At 41.7% G+C, this 14,161-nt stretch overlaps 1 long non-coding RNA gene across 3 annotated transcripts in view; it reads left to right on the forward strand.

Annotated features, from left to right (window-relative positions):
* Positions 1–2,698: 2,698 nt before the first annotated feature.
* LOC113458741 (uncharacterized) overlaps positions 2,699–14,161 on the forward strand; it is a 56,016-nt gene continuing 44,553 nt past the window's right edge. Inside the window, exon 1 of one of the 3 annotated variants that reach the window (XR_012579460.1) lies at positions 2,699–2,882. This is a non-coding gene — a long non-coding RNA (uncharacterized LOC113458741). The remainder of the gene's footprint in view (positions 2,883–14,161) is intronic. The other 2 variants (XR_012579461.1, XR_003379273.2) reach the window with 2 other exon arrangements.

A 14,161-nucleotide genomic window follows, 5' to 3' on the forward strand; every position in this document is an offset into this window, starting at 1 on the left:
GTGGAAACAAACCAAGAAAAAAAAATTAACCTATTTCTCAAATTACTTTTTAAAATCCTGAGAAGTCAGTAATTTCTAAAAATTTCAGGAAATACTTGAAACATGTCTTGACCACTAAGATTTTGTTTTATTTTTAGGGTTTTTTTCATATAGCTAACACAATCTGTAGTTACTGTTTCTGCTATTAATCCAGAACATATTCATTGTAATTCTTCTCTGTACTTTTTATCAATAACCTGCACAGATACTTTAATTACAGAGAAAAGATATCTCATTGTGGTAACAGTACCCAATTTTGCCTTTTCCTTATTGGTTTTCTTCTTTTGTGCTATTCCCATACACATGGTTCAAAGCACTTGTGAGATGATCTCATTTTTTGGGTTGTTGCTGTTTCATTTTGATCTTGTTTTCCTGGCTGAGAGGATGTGTGTCACTTGTGTTTTGAAAGGAACTCTGGTAAATACAGCCGCTTCTTGAAAAGATCACTGCTCCCCTTTGAGCACGACTCTGCCATAAATATGCAAGTGGGAAGAGAACTATGAAGAACTTGTTGTGTGAACTGCCCACGGGTGCAGCCCTGCTTCTGGATCCTTCCCCGCGGGGCACAGACACCTCCCAGCCCGCAGGACACCGAGTGCCAAAGGAGGGCAATTGTGCTAGAAGGCTTTTTAATTCCCCAACTTACTTCAGCTGTTATCAGCAGCTGGTTACTTCAGCTGGCTGATATGCCTCGGTGTCCTGTAAACATTCGGTCTGGTGCTGTGCATTACTCATAGTTGGAAAATCACTTTGACTCCTGTAGCATAATTATGTTAATGTCAAATGAGTCATAGGGAAACAGAAAACTTTTATCAGAGCTGCACCTCAGTGCCAGTTTCTGAATGCTCCTGTTGGCATGACAGAAGTAGGTTAGGGGATTTAGGGGAAAAAACAACTTTCATTTAATGAGTGACATGAAACTGGGATAATAATTACTCACAGAGAAGCTTAAGTGACAATCAAACTTAGATTCACTGAAACATAAAATTGGTAAGAGAATGCCCTGCCTGATTATTTATAAGAGCAAGAATGAAAAATACTGAATTTTTAAACAATTACTTTTTCAAGAAAACTTCAGATCTCTTTCATAGATAAACAGCTTTTCACATTCATTATTTAATTTCAATGGCAGTAAGTGATTTATTTAAATTGACATCTTAATTAGATTGCATTTCAGAGACAACCTCCTCTGATATTTTATTATTTTTACCTCTTTCTTGCTTTAGTTAATGCTAATGATCAGCTAGGGAAAAAAAACAAAACAAAACAAAAAACCACCACTTCAGCTCATGTTTGGATCATATTGCAAAAAGCCAGAAGTCCTTCAACAAGCTAAAAGTTCTTGTAACATATCTCCTCCCAGCTTAAAGCAGACAAATGGCCAACGAGAGCAGAATTTGTTCCAGAGTTTAAAGACAAGGGGACAAACATCTGTGACACACTGGCTGTCTCAGGGCTAAGCTGCAGCACTTCTTTCTTTCTAGAACATGTAAGTTCCACTACAAACAACACTTTGGTATTTGCCTACCAGGATTTTACATGCTCAAACATATATCAATATTTGCACGTGCCATCCTGATGAATAGGATATACCACCTCAATGCAAAGGGAAAGATTTTTTTCCCCCAGATGGCTGAAACATCATTCTCAGAACACAAGAGTTCAAGCATTCTGACAGATTTCACTGTGCTATACAATAAAAAGCAAGCAAAAGGCAACAGCTGAATTGAAAATCATAACCATATAATTTTAGACGGGAAAAAATAAATCACCTAGGGCAACGGAATAAAAATCTCTTATCGGTAAGTGACTGCATTTCCATTAATGTTCTATTTGAGAGGGAGACAAGACTTACATTTCTCTGGGAGCTCCATCCCTCTGAGCACTTCCCCTTCATCTGCTGAGCTCTCATCTCATGCCTTTTTTGAGTTCCCTCCACTTATCCAGAAACTGTTAATAAATTAAATCTCACATGTCCTAAAAGAAACCAACTGTTGTTACTAAATTGAGTGGGAATATAAGGTCATGCCATAGGTGACTAAGTACCCCCCAGATTTCCCTGCGAGCCATGATCTAAATATGATGGTACAGCATCATCTCGACCTTATAATGAGTGAGGGGCTTTATTTCAGAGCACATCCCCGACCCAGAGATAACCTACTATGGACAACACCTGTAGTTTGAAGCCCTCGGCTCCTGGCTGAGGAGGATAATAAAAAAATTGTGTTTTATTATGTAAAACAGTTCATGCCTAACATCACCAGAAAGCCTCCACTTGTAGTATTTGGTTCTCTCGCGTTTCGCGTGGGAACGTTCAGGAAATACACCGAGGGGTTCTTTCTCTGTAAACCAGCATGGCTTTATTAGCGATGTGTGTTTGTGGTTTGCCCCACGGAGGCGGCCACACGCTGTATGTGCGCGCCGGGGCAGGACCCGGCGCTTCCCTTCTCCCCGTGCCCGCCACGATCCGGGGTAAGCAGAGGCGGGAGCGGTGATGGAGAGAAGGGCTCCGGAGCACCCTCGGGAGCATCACGTCGGCCGAGAGCCGGGGCGGGCCCACCCGGGGCGCCGGGCACGGCCCGCGGGGTGCGGGACAGCGCGAGCGGGCGGTGCGGGGCGTGCGGGCCCCCCCGACGCCGCAGCTGCGCCCGTCTGTCAGCGCCGCCCCCCGGGCGGGGCCGCCCCGCGCTGCCCCTTTAAGGCAGCGCAGCCCCGCGCGCATTCCAGTGGCCGCGTCGCCGTTCCGGGAAGCGGTGGCGTCACCACGCCATCCCTCCCTCGCTGCCTCTCTCGCTCGGTGCGGCGGGGCGGGCCCGGCAACAAAGGCGCGATATAAATAGAAGGTGAGCGAGCGCGGGCAGCGCCGTGCCCGCCGGCCGGGGCGGGGCCGCGCCCGCCGTGACGTCACGGCGCGGGCGCGCGCCTGCGCGGCTATTTATAGGCGTCGCCGGTGGGAAGACGGGCGCGGTGACGTCATGCAGCGCTGTCGGGCCTGCGGCGTCACGTCACGTGCAGGGCTCAGCCGCCCCCTCAGGATGGCGGCGCTGAGGGCGGGAGCCCGAACCTGAGCCCTGGCTCCAGCCCGGCCTCGGCGTGCGCCCGCCGGCAGCGCCCCGCGACTGACGGCACTTGAAACAGCGAGGGCGTTCTTGAGCCGTGCCGGGGATTCGCCTTTCCTCGGCACGAGCCAGGGGGTGCTCAGGGAAGGGATAACTCCGTGCTCAGGGAAGGGATAACTCCGTGCGAGGGCAAACAGCACCGCCGGCTGCTCCTGAGCCTGCCCGGCGCTCCCTGAACACACAAGCAATGCCTTCCCCCGGGGAATGCTTCCTGCGCCCGCTGGAACACGACATTCCCCACAATTAATTGTTACATAAGTGCCGTGTCAAGGATGCCATTGATATTACGGTGGCTCTCTCAACTGCGGCAATGACAGCAGCAGCTTCTCTCTAGAATGTTGAAAGCATGCTGGCTCATTTCTGTGCCACTCACCCTCCAGAGCAGCCGAGGATGTTCACAGCCTTTGTGGTCATGGGCTCTGTGAAAGGCTGAAGCCTGGCATTGTTTACAGTCCCCTGCTGGAGCCGGCCTCGTCTTTTTTCTAAAAATCAGATAATGTGAAAGGGTACTGGGCCACGTGTAAGCTTTTAATAGTAATGTTTGGTAGGCAAGGCTTACATACCGTTTACTGTAACTCTTTGTATTTCGCTACTGGGTATGAAAAAGCTGCTGGGTCCTCTTTGATCCCTTCTGAATGGGGGTAGGGGGGGTTGTGGTTTGTGGTTGGTTGGTTTAGTTGGGTTTTTTTTGTGAAATTGTTCATAAAAGTCAGTGACTGACTCTGTCTCCCAAAGCTGTTGCTTTCTCTAGACAGACCAGACAGCAAATAGGTCTCTAATTTGAGGCAGCATCTTCCCAAACTGTTCATGTTCAAAGAAAATGTGGTGGACCACGTGAAACAAGGAACACCATCATCATCAACAAGTAATTTCTGGTACACTAGTCACTGTGAGCATGTGAAAGATCTAGAAAAAGTTCACTGAGAGTTGCACAATAAGCACCAAATAAAACACCAAATAAAGGTCCTTGGAGAGGAGCTGTAAAGTCAGTTGAAGTTTCCAGAAGGCAGAACTGAGTGTGCCAGGTTCTGTCCCCATAGGGCTGATGTGTCTGCATCAGTGTGCTCCCACCCTTAAGTTTGGGGTTTTTTTTATTTGAAAGATAAGTGTTGAAATAAATATAGACCGAACTAAATCTAAATCAGGGATATTTTCATTCTAGAGCTTCACCAAATAGTTAATTTGGGATTATTCCCAAGTGGTTTTGAGTAGGCTTAGCCAAAGTCTTGACTGGAACATTTAAGAAAGTGGAGGTTCAGCCCTTTCTGTGTGCCAGTGCACAGTTCAAAGTTAGCAGTCCTTTTATACCCTTTGTGGTATTGTGGCATCTGTGTGTGAAGGTTGAGTGTGGCATTTGAAGGGCTTTGTTGTGCAGAGTAGCAATGTCATGGTGCATGCAAACCTGAGCAGAATTGTGCTGTCCCAGAGCATTCCAAGGGAGGATGGTGTGCTTATTAGAGAGAGGCTGTGTCTTTTATTAGATTGAGTCATTCAGAGAGAAGTGGGCAAGCTTTCAGGAGCACAAACCTTTCTCCTTCAGCTGCCTTAAAAAAGACATTCTGGAAAATCATATCAGTAGATTTGTGCTGTTCTTAAAATAGTGTTCTCTGTCAAAAACCTGGATTATTCATTAGCTTCTAGAAATGTAATAGCTGCTAGTTTTCCACTGAGGTGTTCCTGGTTACATGCTGCTAGGGACACACCTGTCAAACAGAGCTGTGTTTGGAGCCATAAAGGTGTAGTTGCACAGATAACTGCTTGAAGTGCAGCAGAGCAGCCCTGGATGTGCTGTCTGGAGATTACACAGCATCTCCTCTGAGGAGGGAATTTGCAATGCTTACTTCACTGTTTAGTCACCTGGATGACTGTATGCTGACAATAAAACAGGTTTCTGAGTGAGCCACCAGAATAAAATTTCAAAGCTTACTGTAACCTGCAGAGAAAGCCTGTACTGAGTGTACATTTCTGCAGTAGAGCACTAGCCTATGCTAGAACCTCCCTGCAAAATAGTTAAATAATCTTCTTAACCTAGAAAAAAAAAAAGGCCTGTGCTTTGAAGTGAAGCTTTCCTGGAATTTTCCATGTGCCCTTCATGGCTTTGAGGTGGTGCCTCCTATCAGAAAGAACCTTCCAGGAAGTCTGTGAGCCCTGGGCAGTGTCAGTCTGGGTGGGAGGCTTGCATCAGAAATGCCCTCGATGCAGAGCTGTGGATTCTGCTGGTTCTCATCCCACAATGGGAGGTGTTTGCTCACTGTGCTGAGTGTCCTGATTGAAGTTATTGGGATGAACCCAAGCAGCAGCAGGCATGGGATGGCTCCCACAGGCTGAAGGACAGAAATGGCCTGCTAGCAGAATGTTTTCACAAAGCAGTCCAAGTGGACTAATAGAGCACCTCCAAAACAAGCTCAGAGCTTAACTTTTTTAACCCAGGTGGACACTTAAAAACTGTGGTTTCAGCAGAAACATGAATTTGGCACCTAATTTTGTCTTCCTGTCAGCCCTTTGCTTTCTTACAGGTAATAATTAACAACTGTTCAAGTTCCGTGATGGCCCCTCTTCACTTCTAAGTGTCAGTCTCCCTTTTATCTGAAAACATCTAGCTTTTCAGCATAATTAAGGCTGAATTCTTAGGCATTTAACAGGGATCTATTGATGTTATTTTTAAAAAGGCACCATATTTTTCTGTTGCCTTCTATGTCTGGAAACCATTCTTCAGGGCAGACTAGAAGAAGTTTCTGGTGGAAGCTGGATTCCCTGACTCAACAGGGCTCTTTGTTTTCAAGGAATAAAAATAAAGAGGATCTCTCTTGAGTTCCCTTTAATTATAAGCCTGAGGGCAGAGTGAAAGGAGGAGTGATTTCTGTTTCTCAGTATGATTGTGATTTAGCTCAGTTTGTGATTTAGCTCTGCCTGGAGGAGTTGCTGTTTTGTTGCTAAATGATAATTGTACCTTTCCTGTGGCTGTAGAGGAGATTTGGCAGTGTTGCACTCCTGTTTTGTGGGAGTTCTCAAAAAATTAATTGGGAGTTTCTTCTGTGACTTGAACACGCTATTCTCCTTCACAATCCCGAGGATTTCCTTGTGGTATGATCCAGGGCTGAATGTCAAGTTGGTTCTTGCAGTGTGGCTTTTTCATTCTGGAGGAGGCGTGATGCATCTGAAATGTATTTGAGATCCCATTTTCTCATTAGGTGCTTACATTATGCAAGGTGGGGAATGGCAGTTACCCTTAGAGCTATTTATTACACTGCTCTGCAGCTAATGAGGGAAATGCAGTCAAGAAGGGACATGACAGAAGTTTTTCTAGAAGTTTTGTAGAAGAAGGGATAATCTGGATGGTGAAGGTACATGAGAACATTGATGTTTAAAAAAAGATTTTAAAAAAGTATGTGCAGTTCTGCTGTTAATTATGAACAGCCCTTGTTAATTATGAACAGCCCTTAGGCATAGGCACTAAGTCAGTATCCTGTCACTCTTCATGGGAGTCTCCTGTGTTTCTAGCAGCACCAAAATAAAGAATTCATGGCTTTTTGAGAAATAAAGGAATTACTTTATCTCATTCCTTGGATGATAACTTCCTTTCTCTGAGGAAAGCAGAACTGTCAGTGATGATGATGACTCCTCTTTTCAGGTAGAAGAGTAAAGATGTGAGCAAGAAATTTATGGGGTAAGTTTTTCAATGCTTTCTGACAAAGACAAGGAGGTGTATCATGCCCACCAGGGCAACGTGGTGAGCATAATGTTAAGGCTGTTAATCATGTAAATACCTGAGAGAATTAGAAATTGCACATCAAAGGTGTCACCTGTTTCTTTTGACCATTGACTGCTTTCTGCAGAGCAGCCATTGCAGCATCTTAATGAACTGAAACAAGGTAGTTTTCACAGATTCTACTGTGGTCTAGTAGTGTCACTAATGTATTTATTCTGTTTGTGGCATTTATTACATGATTGAAAATTTGGGTATCTTAGCAAAAAAGGTGCCTTTTTATTTCTCTCTTAAATCTTGGTAAGAGTTTAAAGCATTCAACTCTAAAGATTTTTCTGATGGTTACTGGGATTTAATCAGTTTAATTCATATAATGAGGCCATCATGGCTTTTTATGTAATATGAAAATATTTCAAAAGTCTGTTAATTTCTAATTGACATTTTGTCACTTAACCTAACCTGTGCTTAAGGTCAGTGCAGGATTGTAACCTGGTAATGTTTGTCATGACAGGATGAATTACAGAATTTATGAACTTTTTGTTATTGCCACTGCTGCGTACCCACAGTGCAACTTGAAAACTTACATTAATATGGCTTTCAAAATTCAGAAATAGATTAAGCCCTCTGTTCTCCCTTCTAATCCTTCCTGTCCTCACCCACCTCACTCTCCACCCTTAGATCAAAGTTTCCAGGAGGGTAAAGTCAAAATGTTTCACGTAAATCTCCTTGATGCAGCAGCTCAGGCTCTTTGAAACTTTTGTTCTCTTCTGTTTGTTTCTTCCAAAACTTCTTGTTGCTTCCTCTGTATCCACTGGGTCTTTTTTTTTTTTTTTTTCTGTTTGCTCTGGAGTGTTACTTGCGTTTATCTAGGACTGTCAGTGGACTGGGACTCTGGTGTTCAGCTGTTATTTAAAAAACGTGGATAACTTAATAAAGTTCACAAAGAAACATCTGTGGTATACTGTAAATCACAATGAGAAATACATTTTGCAAGCAATCACAGTTGTGTAAAGAAGTTTAAAACAAGCAAAAACCTCATTGTTTTCCCCAAAGGCTCCTGTTTTTGTAACTGTTTAGGTTAGTAAATTCTTGGGAATTTGTCTTTTGCCTTGGAATGCCTAATCAAATGTGAGATGTTGAAAATGAACTCAGGAGATCATGATTACCATTTTGAAACTTCCATAAACAATGGGGCACTGTGCACTGTGGAACATTTCTCTAGTGAACACAGTACTTAGCAGAATTCCTAAATCTGTTGCTCATTCAGTTGAAAGCACAGCAGAGGCAAAACCAATGCATGAACACGTGTCATGGCAATAAATTTAAAGGTTATCAGAAGTTGCCCTATGAGAATTTAATTTTATTGACTTTTCTACATGTTTGGACCTTAAAAAATATTTTCAATTGAATGGTTCTGAGATGGTATCTTCTTTCTGCCGTACATTTAGAAGCAATGAAGGTAAGGTAAAGTTGTTTTGCAAGTGGGGCATGACCCTGTCCCTGTGGAGCTCAGTGACATTTCTTGCTAACTGAAATGATGCACAACTGGGTGTGGAGGGTTTTAGGTGGCACAGTTTTCTCCTTCTTGGTTTCCTTTCTTCACACAGATTGATTGTTATGTCTGAGTTGTTGTAAAAACAAGGTGTTCTAAACCTTTCTAATTAGCTTCTGTCTAATTTGGCATACTTTCTGGAACTGAGAGATTTCCTGCAAAAGCTTGGTTCCTGCCCCATCCCAGTAACGTCACTAAATTACTTTTGAAAAAGCATTTTGATGCTGCCACATGCCTAATTATAAGTTGATTTTTTTGGCTTTTAAATTTGTGTTACAAAAATGAAATTATTTTTAAGGATTGAGTGGCATAGTGCTTGAATGTTACTCAAAACTCTACAAAAAACTTCGATTTAATTTTCATATTATTTATATGCCTATTTTAGAAAGATTAATTAAAATAACTTGTTATGGTAGCTTATGTCCTAAAGGTCCTTTGTAATCTGGAAAAAAACTGATTTTTTAAACTTTTCTAGTACACTAAACAGATGACTTGAAACTAACTCTGATTTTGCTTTAACTTCTCTGATTCAGGTTGCTTTTAATAGCTCTGGTTACAGTGAGTACTCTACTCTTCCTACCTCCTGGGTTATGCTGTCTTTACTGCAATCTTTGTAAGGGCTTGAAAATGCAGATGAAGGAAGCTAGGTTTTATCCTTTTGCTTCTTGAGAAGTGCTGCAGAGTTTTGTTGTTTCATGGTTGCTGTTGTGTTTAAATGCTAAGTCATTTTGCACTGAGAAGAAACTGTTTTCAGCTGTTGAAAGTAAGAGTGCATCTGTAATAAGAGTTATTATGATTAATTTTTATGCTTGTTGTCAGTTCTCTGAAAAATAGAATTTCAAATCTAAAAAGGCACAGGCTTGTTTACTTAATGATCCCTTATCATATATTCCTTTGTCACTGAGATAGTGATAAGAGGATGAGGTAAGAATTGATTATTCAAGGTAAGATTTTGAAGTTCATTGAAAGTTTTAGCACTAGGGGATGATTTTCTCCACCAAATAAAGTAGAAGTTATCACTTATTTCAGAATGAATTCAGGTGAGGCTGAATTTGCTGAAAAGGTCTGTTTTCACTTGACTTGGAATATGAGGATTATCTGTTGACATATGTATTTAAACCAAACTGGTGTGAATACAAACCAGATGTTTCATGGGAACCTTTTTATAGTGCATTTGAACCATAAAAGGAGGTAACACATTTTTTAAATCAGTATTCCTGATTGTGTATTGAGGAAATGTGTGTTCTAAGTGTTATTTTGCTATTTCCAAGTGGACAAGAATCTGCAATCTTGTACATTAAGTGAGCATTGAGTGCTGCAATGAAAATCTAGATACAGAATAGAATGACCCTCTGTGTAAAAGAAAATAAATCAAGTTTGATTTAGATCTTTAACACAAATAAGGACTCTTCTAAAATTATTTTCAGCAATTGTTTTAAAGGCTTGGTTAAATCTTGATTTCCATATCCATTCTCACTGAGCACACAAGAGGCTGTCAGCAAGTAGTTGATGATGGGTAACAGTGATTCTAGGACTGAAAAACAATTAGTGTTGTGGAAGTGTTCCACACTTAGTTGCATTGATTCAGGAGTACCTTCCTGTTATAAAACTTTCACTGTCCCAGTAATTGCTCCCTGCAAACCCTCCAAGTAGAGATAACCTGTGTCCTCAATCTTAGTCTCTTCTCCCCTTGTGAACGTTCTACACAAGGCCAGGGCAGAGGTGGGACATAGTGGTATTGGAATGTGTTAAATGCCATAAGTATAGATTTATATAATTTCTAAGAAGAGCAGCAAGGAATGTTACTTGGAGTTGTTTACTTTGATACTTCACACACATGCACACAGGCACAGACACACACATACACACACAGGGTCAATGTTTCTCAAGGATGAACTTGGCAGTTTCTGGTTAATTGTGTTCTCTAGCATTTTTTAACTAATATTTTATTATGATGATATTGTTAGTAAGACCTACAATTTGGACAGTTCATTCCTGTAAACTGTCCCTTTCATGTGTTGTATCATTAACTCTTGAATCATTCAGTCGCAGGAGTTTTGGTGTCTATAGGATTGGGAAGAGGACTCATGTGGTCTTTGCCTGGTTTTGCTGAACTTAGATTTATCAAAGAGCATTTCTCCCAGAATTGAAGTAAATAAAAGGAGAGAAGTCACACAGAGGAAGAAATATTTTCAACCCCTCCTTTTGTTCTCCTTTTGTTTTCATTGTATGAAACAATACACAGAGAACACGTTGAAAGCTACCTGTACCCTTTTTGGTATCTTCAGATAGCTTTTCTCAAAAGCTTTGTGGTCTGTGAAGAGCCCTCATTACATCTGACACTGGAAATCCAATCAGTCCTTTTCTGAAGTGTGCTGTGGATGCCTATTCCATCTCATTGTGCACATGGAGAGATCCCAAAGTTGAAAGTAAGTTCATGGTAGCCATATGTCACGACAGTGTGTCTGGTTTGGGCCTTTGAGGCACAGTTGGAATATACAGACAATATAAAAGCTCGTGTTGCATTGTATAAATGTAAACATTTTTGAAACTGGCAAGTGCTGGTTCTTTGCCTCCATCATTTTCTAAACATGTACAATAGTCTCACCCTATTCCATTTAGCTAAATTTGGTAAGAATATAAACTGACCATAAAAATGTAATTACAGCTTGAAATAGAGATAGAGTACTTCAAACTGCAGTTGGCATTTAGGTGCTTGTATAGCTCTGTCAGTGCAGTCCAGCTGCACAGAGGGTGTGTTCATTTAGCAAAGGCTTCAGGCTGCTGCTTCTTTAGGTTTGTTCATACATTTTTCCCCTCTATTTGGTGGTGTTAACCCTTTGCAGAAAGGCAAGAGTGTGTAAACAGCATCAGTTTGTTGGGTGAATAGACCATAGGTGTTAGCAGATTCATTAACAGGTCTCTAACAGTGACAAGAATTTCTAGAACTGTTTGCAAAGCCTGGCTCTATAAACTCTGACCTACATAAAGCTGAAACAGCTGCCAGATTTACTGGCAATTAACTCTATTTGTGAGTGCTCCCCAGTCTGGGGATCTGGCTGTTCGCAGACGATGTGTCCGTTTGGGAACTTCAGTTGTACTCATTTAGCACGCACCCAAGGGTTTGATATCAATGGGTTTGGGGTTGGGTTGTTTTGCATTGTGGCTTGTTTGATCCAAGTGCAATAGAAAGCAGCACAAATCTCTCCATTGACTTGGGTTAGTTGGTCACTGTATGACATAACAAGCCTGTGTTGATTAATTCCCGGCTGTTCCTACTATGAGCCCACACATAATAATGGAGAACCATTAGTGGCCGTTGGCACTGTTAGTCAGTTCCCAGTAATACCTCATTTTTATTTTCAGGCTGAACCCACCAATCCTACACAGTATTATAAATAAACCCTGTAAACAAGACCTCCTTGTCTCATTATTAGAATAGTAGATGCAACGTTTGCTAAACTTAGAACTTTCTCAAAGTCATGATCACAGGTTCATGTGACCTGTTACAAAAGTTGCTGATTTCATTGTTTGGTTTCTCAACACGACTTTCGACTTGCAGCCTGCCGAAGGTTGCTGCAGCCTGGGAGCGGGAGGGCACAAAGGGCGGGGCCCTTGTTGCGTAAAGGTTTGTAGCTGTGACTCGGTTTTTGCAGAAAGGAACACTCATTTGGCTTCTCCTGCTTCCACCTGCTTCAGGAAATACCCTACAGCACTGCTGTGAGAGAGCACTGCCTGTTCAAAGAACACCTTCAAAACCTACTGGAAACAGTGAACTGTAGCAAAGCAAAGCAGTAACCTGTAGTGTTCCTTTCTTAGTTTTGAAATATGGGGGAGGTACCCATGCTACAGTGTTACTTCTTATTTTAGGAGCAAAATGTCTATCACTTCTTGTATATTAATGTCATGTAACATTGGACAAAGTTGAAAACGTCTAACAGGTATTTGCTGGACGGTATTGTCTTACTGAGGAGATAAAGTGTCAGCTTGTCGTGTGTTTTTAGGTTACCTTACTAATTCATTACCTAAATTACCTTAAAATTTGTTTACAACATGCACAATATAGTCTTGGTCACCCACTTGTATCATTGCAAAGCACTGTCACTTTGAGGGTTCGTGCAGGTTTGGTAATGTTCGTACCTCCTAAACAGTCTGTGATTGTCAGGATACATAAAGTGTGTTTTGAAAATCATATAAAGAAGAATTATGAACATGATCAGAGTACCATTTTTTTTCCTTTTCAGAGTTTCTTGCTCTATGAGGTGTCTTCTGCTGTTTCTTACATTTTGCTATGTGCATCCCTCAGTAATTCCACATGATGGAATAGAAAACAGGTCAGGATAGGATACAGATAAAAGTCAGTATAAGGAATCATTATATCTCTTAGGAAAGATGAGCTACTTTTTCTGTAGCAGAATTACTTACTATCTCTTTGATTAATGTTGCTGTTGTCTTTAGGCTTAGGAAAAGAAATGTATTGAAGTAGATTGTAGAGTGCATTTTTGTTCTGCACAGTAATGTCACTTTAAGAGGCAATTAGATAACAAAGCATGTCTTAGAATATTGTACTGATGTCTCTACTTACAGATTGAGTTTCTAGAAGGAAAATTTTCTGATGGATCTTCTTTTACCTTAAGTATCAGTGTTTTTCTTGCTTAAAGTCTCATTTCCTACCTGAGGAAAAAAAGAAATAGCTAATAACCATAATAGAGGGGGAAATGTTCTGGGTTTTTTGTTTGTTTTATTAACATGGAAGCATAATCCTATACCAATTCTACATCTAGGAGTGGTTTTTTTCTGCTTTGTCCCCTGATATCTGCACATGAGGCAAGAGAGCAAAAAGGTTTTGTCTTCCTCCCTGTGCACCGTTCCTCCTTTTTTCATAGCCACTACAACATCTCTGCATTCCTGGCCCCTGCACATGGCCTGAGCACAGGAGTCATTTGAGCAGTCAGAATGCTTTTATGTGCAGACAGCCTGGAATGGCTTTATGGCCAGCTCTCCTGGAATAATTTATAAGGACTGCATCAGGAGTAACACTGGGGAATTTGGAGGGCTGCCCTGAGTTGTGCTGATGGTTGTCATGGCCCTGACCCTCACTGAGGGAGGCACAGGCCACTTCCCTTACGTTGTTCTATCACTGCTGGCATGGAAGAGCAGCGGATCTGAGTTGGTGTGAGAGTCTGTAGGTGTTGAGAGAAATCACACAGTAAGGAAAATCACTGTGACTCCAGAGCATGGCACTGGGGTTTTTCCTGCTGTGTAACTCGTGTCCTCCTGTTAGCTCAAAGAGTCACCACAATGCAAAGGCGGTGGTAAGATAATGTGTCTCTACAAGAAATCCACTCATTTTTGTGTGGCAGGGTGGACTCAGGTGCACATTTCCTGATTCTTTTTATTACAGTGGATTTTGCTGCTGTCTTAGTTATTATTAGTGGATTCTTAGAATTATTAGAGGATTGTTTATTCTGGAGAGGTGCTAGGAATTGTGAATATCTGTGAAACTCGAATAGCATATGAGTGCTGTAAGCAGGAATTTGTGGTGTGAGCAACTGACAAGTTGTGTGAATTGACCTTTACCTGTCATTTAATTTTCCAGTGTCATATCAAGCTATGCTGTTGGGGTTTTTCTAAATGCATAGATAGGAAACTAATGTCAATATTTAACTTGCAACTTGAGCTAAGATTACAACAAAATCAAATCTAATACTGAATTTCAAAGGAGCCTGAAGGAGATTGTGTATC

The sequence above is a fragment of the Zonotrichia albicollis genome, chromosome 3 (assembly GCF_047830755.1).
Source record: "Zonotrichia albicollis isolate bZonAlb1 chromosome 3, bZonAlb1.hap1, whole genome shotgun sequence".
Classification (NCBI taxonomy): Eukaryota; Metazoa; Chordata; class Aves; order Passeriformes; family Passerellidae; genus Zonotrichia; species Zonotrichia albicollis.